This window comes from Pteronotus mesoamericanus, unplaced genomic scaffold (assembly GCF_021234165.1).
Source record: "Pteronotus mesoamericanus isolate MK-2021 breed Mesoamerican mustached bat unplaced genomic scaffold, CSHL_Meso_final scaffold_85, whole genome shotgun sequence".
Lineage (NCBI taxonomy): Eukaryota > Metazoa > Chordata > Mammalia > Chiroptera > Mormoopidae > Pteronotus > Pteronotus mesoamericanus.
Window position 1 is genome coordinate 47,485,066 of NW_026555329.1, and position 5,466 is coordinate 47,490,531.

At 37.2% G+C, this 5,466-nt stretch overlaps 1 pseudogene; it reads left to right on the forward strand.

Moving 5' to 3' along the window:
* The first annotated feature begins 3,171 nt into the window (after positions 1-3,171).
* On the forward strand, positions 3,172-3,373 carry LOC129063608 (uncharacterized; annotated as a pseudogene).
* Positions 3,374-5,466: the final 2,093 nt, after the last annotated feature.

The following is a 5,466-nucleotide window of genomic DNA, read 5'->3' on the forward strand; positions in this document are numbered from 1 at the left end:
TGGGTCTAATTTTCCTATTGGTTTCTAGGCTTATATATCCAAATAATACCAGAAATTTCTATTACAGTGTCACATTACAACCAAACAACTGTTCCAAGTGTTTCTTCCTAAATATTTTGCTTCTCTGGTAGCCTAGTTTGATTCACTTTTTCACCCAACAGATATCTAGCTTGCCTAATATTCCATCTAAATACAGCACACCTACACTTTAATAATTGCCATTTCAGGGTTAATGCACAGAATACAGAACTCTTGATCATCCTTCCAACCAAACATATACCTGACCCAAACTCATCCACCTTGATAAAAGTCATCACTTCCTGTGAAGTTGCTCTAGCAAAACCCTAGTTATTCTTGGTTTCTGTCTTTCCTTCTCATCCCCCATAAGCAACTCTTCTTGACTGTACCCCTATAACATATCTGAGTTCTGAGTGAAAATTGATTTAGAGTCATAGGCAAGAATGCTGCAAGAATAATGCATTTGGGAGAGGTAAGAATGAACAAAGGGAGATAAGCCAAGGGTCTCTGGCAGTAATCTAGACCAGAGATTATATAGTACAGACCAGGACGCTGGCAGTGGTCATAGAAAAGACTAGAAGAACTTGAAATATGTTTCTGAAGGAGAATAGATAGGACTTAGTGATGAAAATCAAGGATGATCCCTAAGTTTCTAGCATGAGAACTCAAGGGTATGATTAAGAAGTCTGTGTCAGGTAAGGGCAGGTTATGGGGAATGCTTAAGATACTCATTTTTGACAAGTTATATTTGAAATATTTATTGGACATTTAAGCTGAAATCGCTAGGAATCTAATTGGTATGTGAGTATGTAAACTTGGAAACAGTCAGCAAATGGAGTGTATTTAACACCACAGAAATGAATGGGATTATTCAGGGCAGTGAGTACTCAAGAGAGAAAGACAATGCTAAACTGAGAAGGAAATCAGGACCTTGTACTGCCACAGATTCCAGGAGAGGAAAGCATGTCAAGAAGAGGTAGTCATGCATTCTGTCAAAAGTGGCTGGAATAAGGATACAATGATTGTGGCAATTCATCTGTGACATGACAAAAGCAATTTCATTTATGTGTTGGTGACAAAAGCCAGAGTGGAGTAGGCTGGTGAACTGAGAAAGTGAAGGCAGTGTTCCTAGATGGCTCTTTCCAAAGTTTCCCTCTGCAGTAGAGAAATGAAGCAATACTTAGAGGAGGTGAGAGAATTAAGGGGCATGTGTACATGTGTGCTTGTTACAAACCAAAAGACAAAATATATATATTTATGCTCATGGAAATTTTGTTGATAAAATAACAAGAGAGATCAACAGATGGACAGACAGAGAGAAGAAACTGCCTTTAATGAAGCGTGAGGATGGGACCTATGGCTCACTGTTATTAGAGAGAGAAGTGTATTCTCTAACCTAACACATGAAGGTTACACCAGGAGGGAGACCCAGGACAATGTTGCACCAACTTTGTGTCAAATACATGGTTTTGCTTATTAAAAATAATGAGCAGAAAGTAGATATAATATTTAGGGGAAATAACTTAAAATTGGTATTGAAAAAGAAATAACTTTTTTGAATCCCCAGGCTGGTAACCAGGTGTATGAATTTTTTACTGATTTTATTTTTATGATTAAATGTTATTTCATGTTCCCAGATCAACAAAATTATTTTTTCTTTTTTATGATTTGATTTTTTACATGAAATTATTTAATCCATCTGGAATTAATTTTGATATATAGGCAGACTAGGACATGATTTTTCCACCTCAAGTACATCACTAATTTTCTTACTACTACTTAACACTTACAAACATTTGCATTATAAACTCTTATATATGCTAGGGTTTTCCCCAGGCTATGCTTTCCCATTATCTATCTTTCATGAGCCAGTACAATGTCATTTTAAAAGCATTATTGCAACATTATAATGCTTTTTACTACTTAGTAAAGGAAATATCTTCTTCATTAGTCTTCTTTCTGTGTCAAAAATTAGCTGTATATTTATTTTTCAAAATGTACTTCAGAATTATTTGGTCTAGTTTCATAATACATGCTAAAGTACATTTTGCATAGATAGCCTTTCTGCATACATAGCAACATGGTCTTTTTTTCTATATTTATGTCAGTCTTACTTCGTAGCCTTAAGTTGCTTGGTTTTCCCAACATAGGTCCCATACATTCATTGCAAGGGCCAATGAAATGCCTTTAACTCAAGCTTTTGCCATTGAAGAGATTTTGTCCTATTAGCCAGAGAAGCTTCCACTTCCATCACACTTGTCCTATTTACAAAGTAGCACTAGAACTCAGAAGAAATATGTGAAGTCTGCTTCATTTTCATACTTTTCTGGATGATGCTTAAATACGTGGGTAACTGAATTTAAACTATGGCAGTCCAATATATGATTTTGTTTTTTACATTTTTCCTCCCATTAGATTTAGATAAAACAAATTTCATTTGATCCAATGTATTGATGATTTAATAGTCAGTGTTATATGTCATGTGTTGTTCTGAATTCTTAATGGTTATTTTTGTTTATATGATCTTCCAGATTATGAATGTCAGTGACATGTAAGTGTATGCTTTGAATTGCCATAGGATGTGGTTTATATGGGGTAAAATGAGCAATAGGAAAGACAAGTTCTCAAATATTTTAAAGAAATTATTATTTCCAGTTAACTTCTTCATTAAAAAACAATATTAGCCTTTATAATAAACCCAAAACCATTTTCTTCAGTATGGTAAATAGCATGAATCAAACACATATTATACCTCAGGTATTCTTTAGGTTAAAAATAATTTTTAAAGTAACTTTGTACAGAAGATATTAGTAATCATGATGTATGTAAGTGAGATGATATATGCTATGTATATAGAAAGACTATATAGCTAAATGTATTTTTAGCATGGTATATGGAATTAGGCCAAAGGATTCTGAAGTCCATCTTGAAAAATAAATATAGAGCTATGTTTTGCCACCAAAAGAAGAGTAATAAGAAGATACTTCCTTTGTTGAGTGTGTACAGTGCATGAGGCATAGTGCTGAGTATTTTACATAGATAACTTATTAAATGTTTATCTAACATTTATTATTGTAAAATTTTAATTGATATTTTTCTGTGATATATATGTGTGTGAGTATACATACACACACTAATATAGGTTATAGAATGATCGCTTCTCGGCCTTTTGGCTAAGATCAAGTGTAGTATCTGTTCTTAACAGAATGACACCGCTTCTCACAAATTTCAGCTAAAGGAAGAGCACCTATTTTTATGTGTGTGTCAGGAAAAGAAAAGCTAGACATAAGTAGAGTTCCTTAGTACAGATTTAGAAATATTGAGGGACTAATCCTGCTCCTGAAATATAACAACTGCATATGGGAGGGTGGCAGTGGGTATTGGAACTAGTTCTCTGAAGTGAAGGTTAAAGTGATCCCCATACAAAGAATGTTTGAAAGGCCCCGACCCTGTGTATTTCTTTAAAAACTAAATCTTGAATTTAGAAGTCACACCACACAAATTATTTAAAAAATTATTCTCTGCTTCATCCACTCTCTTGTTTATTTGCTATAAATTATTCTTCATTTCAGTTAGTGGAAACTTCACGTCTAACTGGTCCTTTTTTATGCTGTTGAGGTTTTCAGTAATTTGATTGAGTATCCTTATAACCAGTGTTTTGAACTCTGTATCTAGTAGATCGCTTGTCTCCATTTTGTTTAATTCTTTTTTTCTGGAGTTTTGTTCTGTTCTTTCATTTTGGACATGTTTCTTTGTCTCCTAATTTTGGCTGTCTCCCTGTGTTTCTTTCTATGTATCAAGTAGAACTGCTATGTTCCTCAGGCTTGGTAGAGTGGCCTAATATAGTGGAAGTTCTGTAGGGTCTATAGGCGTGATCCTGATCACCCACAATTGGCACTTGATGTACACTCCCCATGTGGGTTGCATACATCTTCCTGTGGTTGAGCCTCAATTGCTGTTGGCATGAAAATGGGAGGGATTTACCCTTAGGCTGACCAGCTGCAAGACTAGCTGTGACATCTGACCACTGTGAAGAATCAGCTATGTGTGGGTCCACCCCAGAATAGGACTTACTTCAGCAGGGCTCTGGTGCTCACTGAGTCTGCCCTTTGAGTGTGTTTCTTGTGGAAGTGGATGGTTGGTGGTGCTTCAGTGTGGTCTGAAGCTTTCCACTGGGTATGCTGGCTCTGGGATATTCTGGGAGATGCAGGCCAAGGTCAGCTGCTACCTGTGTTCTGCCTGGGGCCTCTGAGCATAAGCTACAAAGTGATCTGTAGAAGGCTGCTACTTGTGTTGATCTTGGAAGTGCCCACATGAGGTAGCCAGAAAAACAAGGCTGGCTACTGTTATTGGTGGGCATGGGGCCACTTAGTGAGAGTTACATTGAGGACAGATCATATTGTTTGTGAGGTTTAGGAAAATCTAAAATATTAACCAAGACATGCCATTCATATAGAAAATACACTGGAAATAGATTGGATATGCCCCAAAATTTGGGTAGGGTGGGGTCTCAGGTAATCACCAAGACAGGGCAAACAGTAATAGCCAGGTTGATGGAGTCTCAGATATGGTATTCTTCTGCAGGATCTGTGCAGGGAGGGCTCATCAGAGAAATAATGGTCTCTGCCAGCCCTCTTGTCTGGAAAAAAGCTGTCTCCCCAACCCCTTGCCCTGATAGCAGACAGTTCAGCTCCTCCCTGTGTGTCTGGTCCTTTTTAACCAGCTGCCCCAGTGCTGGAGCTCAGAGGGAATGAGTCCAAGTAAGTTCATGCACAGGCCTTTTAAGAAGAACTCCTTGGGATTCCAGAAGCCCTTCATCGCCCTCAGCCTTGATCCCCACTAGTTTTTGCAGCCAGAAGTTATGGTGACTTGTTTTCCTGATGCTGGAACCCTGGGATGGGGGGCCGAGTGAGGACTCAGACTCCTCACTCTTCAGCGGGGACTTCAGAAGCTCAGATATCCTCCCAAATTTTATCCACCACACATGAATGTGGGATCAGCCTGTTCCCCATCTCTGTCCCTCTTACCAGTCTCTATATGGATACTCTTTAATTCCCTAGCTGTAACACTTCCATTCAGACATATTTCAGGTGGTTCTGAATGATGGTTTTTCTGTAGTTTAGTTGTAATTTGATATCAAAGGCTGCACTTTTTAGCTCTATAGAACAAATGTTGATCAGCTTCCCATATGGCATATGGATAGTTAAAGTGCAATAGGTTGTGAGAGCAAAAATAAATGGTTTAATCCAAAGACTTTATTTTAGAGCTCAGGAAATTTAGGCTAGATCATAAGATCATAAAACTAGAGAATGATAGAAATGGATCTAGAATTTCTTACCTGGGCTATAGTCCCAATTATACTTGCCTTTTATAATGTTCATTCTTTTAACAACATAAATGTCAAGATTCACTGAAAATTGAGATAATGACACATTCTTACTATAATTT